Below are 11,155 nucleotides of genomic sequence, written 5' to 3' on the forward strand. Positions count from 1 at the left end.
TCTAGCCTGGGAGGGGGCCAATATTCATGGCTCCCTTCCTGGGCTATTAATATCAGCCCCCAGCTGTCTGCCTAGCCTTTGCTAGCTATTAAATTAGGGGGGACCCCACGTCATTTTTTGGGGGGGGTCCCCATTTTAATAGCTAGTAAAGGCTAGGCATTCAGCTGGGGGCTGATATTAGTAGCCTGGGAAGCTCCGTGGGTATTACCCCCTTCCCAGGCTTCAAACATCTCCCCCAGCTGTCTGCTTAACCTCCGCTAGAGCCTAAAATTAAGGGGAACCCCACGCCAATTTTTTTAATAATAAATCCTTTATTTTAATACTAAATGACAAGTACAGTAACCAACACTATCACTGTACTTCATATATATGTGACTGACATGTTTCTATCTATCTAATCTATGTGTGAAGCTCTATTCTGTCTGTTATAAATTGTCGGGTACAGATGCTGAATTGCCGGCCGGCTTTCTTAAAGAGACGGTGCATGAAAACACTATTATTTTTTTTAATAAATCCTTTACACTAAATGACAAGTACAGTAAGCAACACTGTCACTGTACTTCATATATATGTGACTGACATGTTTCTATCTATCTAATCTATGTGTGATTCTCTATTCCTTCTATTCTAAATTGTCGGGTACCGCTGCTGAATTGCCGGCCGGCTTTTTTAAAGAGACGGTGCATGAAAACACTATTATTTTTTTTGATAAATCCTTTACGCTAAATGACAAGTACAGTAAGCAACACTGTCACTGTACTTCGTATATATGTGGCTGACATGTTTATATCTATCTAATCTATGTGTGAAGCTCTATTCTTTCGGTTCTAAATTGTCGGGTACCGGTGTATGCCGCTGCTGAATTGCCGGCTTTTCATGTTTCACTGTTGGCACTGTTCCCATCGATTTGGGCAATCACTGTAATGCCACAACCACCATGGCTGTGGCATTAGAGTGAGTGGCAGACAATCCCTGCATGATTGGTGCTCTAAATAGCGCCAGACATGCAGGACACGCTTTTGGTGCACGAACAGTTATCGAACATAACCTCGAACAGCCGAATTTTTTGCAAATCGTTCGGGTTCGTCGAACAACTCGAACACCGCCCAAAACAGCTCGAATTTGAGATTGGCGAACAGTTCTAGTCGAACACCGCTCATCTCTAGTATGCACAGCTGCAAACCTCTGAAGGACCCTGCATCTTGTTGTTCGGGGGACGTTGGAGGCACAAGCAGCTTCAAAAACTTGTCTGCTGCTATGACAAGGCTTTTTTGCCGCTGCTCTTTCAACCTGACGTAATTGCCTGTAGGAAAGAGTCCTCAATTTGCCCTTATCAGCACGCACACGTGTGTACTGTGAATCAGCTACATACTTCTTGATTGCCAAGACACTTCATCCTGATCATCGCACAATGTTGATTGTAGTCATGCCTTGACCTAAACACTCCACAATTTGTTGCTTCTCAGCAGCCGACACATCCTTTTTCTTTCCCATTTTGGCAGAAAATGTAGGCTGCTTAATAATGTGAGACAGCCTTCTTAAGTAGTCTTGCCTTTCATTGGACACACCTGCCAAACTAATTAGCACTGGTGTCTGCAATTGCTTACAGTGATATAAAGAGCCCTGACACACATCACCATCAATGAGTTTAACTGACAAACAAACAAATTCTTCCCTTATCACTCCTAAACACTTTTTGCATAATAATTTGGAACGCAGTGTACATGTGCTTTTCCACAAAACACCAGTGGTTCACGTAGTGAATCTTACAGTTCTAACTTGCCAACCGTGGTCTGTATGGAGTTGTTCAATAAAGGGCCCAAAATTAAGATAACATAGATGGGAGAGGTCTCTATGAATAGGAATTCCTAAGTATTTGATACCCTGTGAGGGCCAGGCAAAGGGAAAGTTGGACTGGATGGAATCCTATATGGATTTGGGGAGGGAGACATCGAGGGCCTCAGACTTCGCTGCATTGATTTTAAAATTTGACCATGTAACAAAGTGATCTATTTCAGCCATAACAGCATAGATGGATATATGTGATTGAGTGATATATACTAGGACATCATCAGCAAATAGAGAGCACTTGTACTCAGTGCCTCCCACCTCAATCCACCTAATATTGGGGTTATGGCGAATTGATGAGAGCAGGTGCTCCGTCACTAGGATGTATAAGAGAGGGGACAGAGGACATCCCTGCCTTGTCCCATTGGTGATTGTGAAAGGTGATGAAAATGTTCTGATGCACCCCCTAGGCCTTGGGACACCCGGAGCCGGACCCTTTTTGGTGGATGCTGGTGGTTGTAGTCTTCGTGGCGGCGACCCGGTTCCGTGGCTCAGGGTGGTCAAACCAGTGGCGGAACTATTTATGTGGTTTTGATGTTTAAATGTCCGACTACGCCACCCGTGGATTGCGGTCAGAGTGAACCACCGCTGCAGGGCAGACCGCTGAGGCTGGTGTTGTGGGTGCAGCAGAGCGTAGCATAACTCCCCACGGGAGGAGTATAGCCTCAGGGCAGTGTATGCGGAGGATGGGGGTGATGGTGCAGGGCAGCAGCAGTAACGACACGGAGTCAGTGATGCAGTCCAGGGCCTTTACTCACAGTTCTTATTATCCAGACCACGTCTGCAGGTAACGGCTGCCCACGTCGTACTGTGCTCACCAGGTGAGGGGCTCAGACAACTCCCAGATAACTTTGGAGCGCTTCACAGGACCCCCTTTGTGTGTCCTTTGTCTGGCCTTTCTTACCAACCCTTCTGTCCGGCTGCCTCGGGCCTCCTCTTGGTAAACTTGGCGCCAGTTTCCCTGACCCTATGTGGTGCCTTCCTAGCGGGTGTAGCGAGGGGCTGCGCCACATAAAATGTCACAGCCTCCGGTTTCTAGCTGAGGGTCGTTTCCTGCCTCCACTAGTTTCGGGGACCGGTCTCCCCCTTTGGCCTGACCCCTCCACGCAGGTGGATTCGGGCGTGCGGTGGCGACTCGCCCGTCCGCACCCTTGGGATCCCTTCATTCCTCGTTCCTGGAGCCTTCTCCGCTCCTCTTCCTTCCTTCTCCCTCTTCCAGGCCTGGGCCTCTGTTACTAGGCCCGCCTCCGGAGCAGAGCTCAAGCAGAGCCCCTGCTCCCTGCCACTTCTGCTCAGACTTCTCTGCACTGAACTAAGATGGTGCCCACCTTTTATACTCCCTTCTCAATGCACCCAGGAACTGCTTCCTCCCTGCTCCTGCACTACAGGGTTCCCCTTCCTCAGTGTTCCCTCCCCCCACTCCAGCCAGGGACAGGGACTGTCGTGTCCATCTCAGAGGCATATTGGTCGCCCTGCCCCACGGCAATGTGGTGTAATGCATGCAGGTGTCGGGTCCTGATCCACACTACATCCTTACCTGAGAGTGAGATATCACACCTCTGGGTGAGGTGCAATACCTCTGTAGCAACCGAGCCCTCAGGGTGCTACAGTTCCATTTATCTTCAGCCTAGGTGACGTATTGTGATACAGGGCCGTGATTTTGGCTATAAAAGGGTCCCCTAGACCCCTACCCCAAGCTTTTTAAGAGAATCATATATGGCGTGCCAGGAGACTCTATGGAATGCTTTCTCAGCATCCAACGAGAGTATCTAATTACAAATTTTTAACTGCATCTAGCCCAGGAAATACTTTGTGCCTAGTAGCAGTGTCTGCTAGTCAGCGGATTATCCCGGCTGTTAAGCAAGCTACACCACCTGTAGTTTAGACACTTAATTTTTTCAAAGGAAATGCTTCGGGACCATGGGATACTCAGTGAAGAGCATCAGGAGGCACCCCAAGGCATAGGGGCTGGGACTGGCAGTAAGATGCCTTGCGGTGGACAGCCGAGCTCGATCCTTATAAAAGCTTTTTAACTGCAGCAGCTTTAGTGGACGCTACTGGAGCTGGAATTACGCGGCTGCTGGCATGAGACTTGCCCTCCAATAGATCCTTGTAAATGGATTTAAAGTGTATTCATTCAAATTAGAGAGACAATTTAAATTAAAAAGCTTAGAGCTGCCTCCACCACAAGGGGGCTCGCTCGACCCACCAGCGGACAGGCACCAGTATTGGGAGAGGGGGGCTGGCCGTCAGGGTTCACCGCGGCTCTGGCACAAACCCGGCGACACGGAGGTGGCACGGGCAGGAGCGGACTGGCCGTGTCGGCTTCTCACTTTTTGGATTTTAGAAGGGCATGACATGCCTATATCTGTGTCTCCCCCTCCTTTTACTCCTCCACCTCTTTTCTTTTCGCATGACTATATGTACTTGTCACTTTTCCATGTGTTAGTTATGTCTTCTGAGCAGTTTGTCAGCTTTTGGACACCTTTGAAGGTGTTTTCTATGTGTTTCTATGTGTTTTTGTTTGCCTGCCATTGGTTTTAATGGTGTTCGAAGGTGTTCGACGAACAGTTCGACGAACAGTTCGGCGAACACACGGGTGTTCGACGAACCGAACCGAACTCGAACACTACGGGGGTGGCTCAACACTAATTGCAGCCATAGTATGATGAGATGGATAAAGAAGCTGTAGCGGGCGATTACATACAGCCCAGCCTCATCTCATCCCAACGTGCATTTGGGGACAATGAGGGAGAAGAGGAGGAGGAGGAAGAACAGGAGCTGGTATCATGCGCTGTAGACAGTAGTACCTGTACAACTGTCATACCGTCGGTTCAGCATTGGTGGCCTGAGGACAGGGGGGAGGAGGAGGAGGAGAGCATGGTCAGTCATCATCTTGGTGATGACACGGAAGTCTTGCCCGTTACCAGTCTGGCACGCATGGCTGACTTTATGTTACGCTGCCTTAACCGTGACCCTCACGTTGTCAAAATGTTGGGTGACAGTCATTACTGGTTGGTGACACTTTTAGACCACCGCTACAAGGAGAACTTTCACTCTCTTATTCCTGAGGTGGAGAGGTCTACAAAAATGGGGCAGTACCAGAAGGCCCTTGCTGCAGAACTGTTAAAAAAATTCCCATCTGAACACGCTACGGCAGAGGTCACAGTTCGTTGCCCAACCAAGACGTACAGGCGAGAGAGACGAAACTCCAATCCAGCAGAGGCAGGGGAGCACTGCCAACGTTCTGGGACAGTTTTCTGAGACCCTCCCAGCTTTCAGGCCCTGAGGCGTGGGGTACTCTCACAAGGAGTGGAAAGTTTCAAAAGATGGTGAGGGAGTACCTTTCCGACCGTACCAGTGTCCTCCGTGATTCCTCTGTGCCTTTTAATTATTGGGTAACCAAGCTGGACACTTGGAATGAACTCGCTCTGTATGCCTTGGAGGTCCTGGCCTGCCTTGCCGCTAGCGTGTTATCGGAGCGTGTTTTTAGTGCTGCTGGGGGAATTATAACTGATAATCGCACTCGCCTGTCAACTAACAATGCTGACAAGCTGACCCTTATCAAAATGAACAAGGGCTGGATTGGGCCAGACTTCTCATCACCACCAAATGACAGCAGAGTAACATAAAGTCAAATCCACTGTGTTATTTCGGGAGGTGTATTCCCATGCACCGCTTCACACCCAGCCATGGGTATACGCTTCCTCGTTTCGCCTGATTTTTGCTCTTCTCCTTATCCTCAGCCTCCACCACCACTATACTACCAGGGTGACCGTGGTCCATGTTGCCAGCATTGCAAGTTCCACTGTCCTAATTTTTGGCAGCTTTTGCTTGGTAGGCATAGGCAAAGACTATGGGAGACCCACTCCCCAATAATGGGAATAATGTTTTTAATATGCTGTACTGCATGGCTCTTGTAAGGGGCATTGCAAGTTCCTCCATCCTAATTTTTGACAGCTTTTGCTTGGAAGGCATAGGCAAAGACTATGGGAGACCCACTCCCCAATAAAGGGAATAATGTTTTTAATATGCTGTACTGCATAGCTCTTGTAGGGGGCATTGCTAGTTCCTCCACCCTAATTTTTGGCAGCTTTTGCTTGGAAGGCATAGGAAAAGACTATGGGAGACCCACTCCCCAATAATGGCAATATTGTTTTTAATATGCTGTACTGCATGGCTCTTGTAAGGGGCATTAAAATTGTCTTGTTAAGCTACTGTGACCTCCACGTCTCTTCCAAGGGGCATTGATATTGTCTTATTATTCCACTGGGACCTCCACCTCTCTTCCAAGGGGCATTGATATTGTCTTTTTATTCCACTGGGACCTCCACATCTCTTCCAAGGGGCATTAAAACCGTCTTGTTAAACCACTCTTAACTCCACGTCTCTTCCAAGGGGCATTAAAACCGTCTTGTTAAGCTACTGTGACCTCCACGTCTCTTCCAAGGGACATTACAACCGTCTTGTTAAACCACTCTGAACTCCACAGCTCTTCCAAGGGGCATTGAAATGTTGTTTTTAATTACCTCTAACCTCCATGACTCTTCCAACGGGCATTGCATTTCCTCCTAATTTTAGTCAGCTTTTGCTTTTCAATGCCTAGGCGAACACTAAGGGAGACCCACTCCCCAATAATGGGTAGAAGGTTTTTAGTACACTGTAATCCACGTCTGTTTCAAGGGGCATTGCAGTTCCTCATAATTTTTGGAAAGCCTTCCATTCACTGCTTAGGCCAACAGTGTACAGGACACCCAGTTGCTATAAATGGAAAAAACGGTTTACTTAAGGCCCTCTGACCTCCATGTCACTTCCAAGGGGCATTGGAGTGCCTCGAAATTTTTGGTAGGCATTGCACTCACTGTATGCCCTATAACTGTGTAGCCGAACCACTCCTTTTGGTACAGAAACATATCCTACAAGACATGTGTGGTTGACTGGCCTGATATTGATGTGAATGGTCCCTGTTCCTCCTGCTCTTTCTCCTTTGCCACCACCTCATCCATTATTCATCACCTGAAGCTTTGTTTTAATGGGGGTCATAGAACTGGGATAGTAGCAGGAAAACATCCAGCAATCCTCGGAGAAGGTAGGATATGCGCCAAAACGCTGACCACCTCAGGCCTACCCGCTACTACATACATGCGCTTGCATTCCAAGGAACAGAAAGCTAAGGAGATTGATGGCCTCATGATCATGAATAAATTACTCGTTGTGTAGGATGCCAACCACTGCTGCTGTCTACCTTCTGAACTTTGTGTTGAAGCCTGATTGACCCAGGACCCGCAATCCTCTATGTCTGGAGGAAGTATTGCATCACAGTGTCCAACTGTGTCCCGGCTTCCACAATATTAACCCAGTGTGAAGGTGTCAGTGAGATGGACCATCCCTGGCCACATTCACTTGTCCACGTGTTTGTGGTTAGGCTGTCCTTCCAACTAAATGCACTGGGGAGGGCACAGGTAATGTTTTGGAATGCGTGCTTGTGTATAAGGCTCACCGGGACAAATAGGGGCGGCTGAGGATCGTTTATGGACACCCATCCACCCCCTGGTGGTTGGGGACCAAGTGTGGACACCCGGCCGTGGGGCGGCTGGGGACTGAATATGGATACCAGGCCGCCAACATAGCCATGATGTGGTGGCCAGATTCCGCCTCCACATGCCTAAAAGGCCCAATTTCAAGTGCAAGCAAGCAGTATGGTATTGCAGCCTGGGGGTGGGTGGGTGGCAGGCTGCATACTTGCGCTTGCATTGCAAGGAATGGGGGAGGTACAATTGAACACTGCCCTGGAACAAGGACTTGAACGGGGATAGTTGCAAGTCTGCAACGACAGGTGCAAGGCGGGAGGCATCTTCACATGTGCCATGAACAGGGGGTTGGCGTGCACACACTATAGCGGAATAGTCTGTCCTTCCCACTAAATGCACTGGGGAGGGCACAGGTAATATTTTGGTATGCGCGCTTGTGTATAAGGCGCACTGGGACAAATAGGGGCGGCTGGGGACCGAGTATGGACACCCGGCCGCCCCCTGGCGGCTGGGGACCAAGTGTCGACACCCGGCCGCCGGGCGGCTGGGGACTGAGTATGGATACCAGGCCGCCGACGCAGCCATGACATGGTGGCCGGCATCTGCCTCCACAAGCCTAAAAGGCCTCATTTCAAGTGCAAGCAAGCTAGCAGTATGGTATTGCAGCCTAGGGGTGGGTGGGTGGCAGGCGGCACACTTACGCTTGCATTCCAAGAAAACTAAGCAGATGCTGACTTCTATCATCATCATCATGTTCCTCACCTTGGCACTCTCCCCTGATAGAGAAGCCAGGGCCCACCGGAGGAGTCTGGTTGTCTGGTGGGCTCGTCGAATGCTGCCCTAAAGCAGGCCAGGCTAAGAAAAGTGTGGGGAAGGTTACCGGGACAAATAGTGGCGGCTGGGGACTGAGTATGGAGACCTCGCTGCTGAAGCAGCCCTGAGGTAGTGGCCAGCTTCGGCCTCCTCCAAACTAAAAGGCCCCATTTCAAGTGCAAGCTAGCAGTATGGTATTCCAGCCTGGGGGTGGGTGGGTGGCAAGCTGCACACTTACGCTTGCATTCCAAGAAAACAAAGCAGATGCTAAATTCTATCATCATCATCATGCTCCTCACCTTGGCACTCTCAACTCCCCTGATGGAGAAGCCAGGGCCCACCGGAGGAGTCTCTGATTGTCTGTTGGGCTCGTCCAATGCTGCCCTAAAGCAGGCCAGGCTAAGAAAAGTGTGGGGAAGTTTCCCGGTACAAATAGTGGCGGCTGGGGACTGAGTATGGAGACCTCACCGCCGACACAGTCATGAGGTAGTGGCCAGCTTCGGCCTCCTCCAAACTGAAATGCCCAATTTCAGGTGCAAGCTAGCAGTATAGTATTGCAGCCTGCGGGTGGGTGGGTGGTTGGCTGCATATTTGCACTTGCATTGCAAGGAATGGGGGAGGTACAATTGAAGACTGCCCTGGGACAAGGACTTGCACGGGGATAGTTGCAAGTCTGCATCTTCTGATGCGGCAAGGATCACTTCTGATGGGCACACTTTTAGGCCGTGACCTGGGTGTCAGAGATGCTTCCAGGGGTCTTCCCCATGCTGTTCCCATGTCTTTTCAGCACTGTATGCATGTGTCACACAGCACATGGCCAGACAAGGTTGTAAAATGTTAAAATGACATTTCCCAGTGAATGCATTTGTCACGATTGAAAGCAATACAAAAGTGCAAAAACGCATAAAAAATGCTACTTGTGAATATAGCCCATGGTGTGGAGGAGTATTTTTGTTTTTGGTTATTTATTTTACCTTATATACAAGTCTTTACCCTGGAAAGGATGTTCCTTAACATATTTCACAGGAAAACTGTTTCAGTTTCGTTTTTGAACGTTTTATTGTGAGCCCGTAAAAGTGGCTTAATACCTCTGACCACGTTGTTGACAGCAGTGACTTGGGGGTCAGAAATGCTTCCTGGGGCGATCCCCATGCAGTCCCCATGTCATTTGAGCACTGTCACTATCGTTTTGGGCACTTTTTAGGCTTTCTACAGACTGCCGGGTGTGCCGCCGCACAAATGCTCGGGTCTCCCATAGACTAACATTGGGCTCGTTGCTCGGGCCGAGCACCCGAGTATCACGGTGAGCTCGGCCCGAGCTTCGAGCACCCGAGCATTTTCGTGATCGCTCAACACAAATTACAACCAATTTTTGATATGATTTCTCGATTCCTGCTCCCCTGCCATTCTGTAATACTATATATCAACTACATCTACAGCTGCTTAAGGCATGATTGTAATTTTTGGGGGTCAGGTTTGACAAAGTCTGCATTAGTTGAGACATTTTGTGGTTCATTACCCTACAAAGTAAATATCTAAAGAGTAACTGTCATTTTCATTTTTATTTCATAAATCAATAGTACACGAGAAAATAAGCATCTTTGTAATATACGTATCTTATCAGGGAAATGTGCTTCTTTCTCAGCAAGGACTGATCATTCATTGTCAAAATTCCCAATGCACAGGTAAAATCTGTATTCACTGAAGACAGACTTTCCCATTACTGAAATAGGAGATGGCAGTTGCTATAGTCAAAGGGAACCTGAAAGCTGATACATGATGCCAGATACGTGGGCAGCATATATCCCATCCGATGGCGGTATGATCTCATCCACTTGATACCCTGAAGTGACAGGTCTCTCTCTTCTTTTGCATATAGTGATAGACCGGTCACTCCAGTGGAGTGGGCAGGGAGAAGCAAGGAGGGATCTGTGTTTTCGACTAGTCTCCCATGTGGCTTGGTCCCCTGTGGCTTTAAAATTATGTTTTTCTCTAAAACATTTCAGAATTTTAGACTCAGACATGCCTGGCTGATATCATACTGCTAATGGATCGGGCAGCAGGTATATGCTGTCAGGTTTACTTTAACCCCTTAACCCCCCGAGGGTGGTTTGCACTTTAATGACCAGGCCAATTTTTACAATTCTGACCACTGTCACTTTATGAGGTAATTACTCTGGAAAGCTTCAACGGATCCCCCTGATTCTGAGATTGTTTTTTCATGACATATTGTACTTCATGATTTTGGTAAAATTTCTTCGATATCACTTGCGTTTATTTGTGAAAAAAACGGAAATTTGGCAAAAAATTTAAAAATTTTACAATTTTCAAAATTTGAATTTTTATGCCCTTAAATGAGAGAGATATGTCACACAAAATACTTAATACATAACATTTCCCACATGTGTACTTTACATCAGCAAAATTTTAGAACCAACATTTTTTTTTGTTAGGGAGCTATAAGGGTTAAAAGTTGACCAGCGATTTCTCATTTTTCCAACAAAATTTACAAAACCATTTTTTTAGGGACTACATCACATTTGAAGTCACTTTGAGAGGTCTTTATGACAGAAAATACCCAAAGTGACACCATTCTAAAAACTGAACTCCTCAAGGTGCTCAAAACCACATTCAAGAACTTTATTAACCCTTCAGGTGCTTCACAGGAATTTTTTGAATGTGGAAGAAAAAAATGAACATTTAACTTTTTTCACAAAAATGTTACTTTAGACCCAATTTTTCTTATTTTCACAGGAGTAACAAGAAAATATGGACCCCAAAATTTGTTGTGCAATTTCCCCTGGGCACGCAGATACCCCATATGTGGGGAAAAACCACTGTCTAGTTTCCAAAATGGGGTCACTTGTGGGGGAGCTCCAATGTTTAGGCACACAGGGGCTCTCCAAACGCGACATGGTTCCAATTTGTTAGCGGACACCATGTCGAGTTTGGAGAGCCCCTGT

This window comes from Phyllobates terribilis, unplaced genomic scaffold (genome assembly GCF_046119375.1).
Source record: "Phyllobates terribilis strain yellow unplaced genomic scaffold, ASM4611937v1 Scaffold_11__3_contigs__length_659146591, whole genome shotgun sequence".
Classification (NCBI taxonomy): domain Eukaryota; kingdom Metazoa; phylum Chordata; class Amphibia; order Anura; family Dendrobatidae; genus Phyllobates; species Phyllobates terribilis.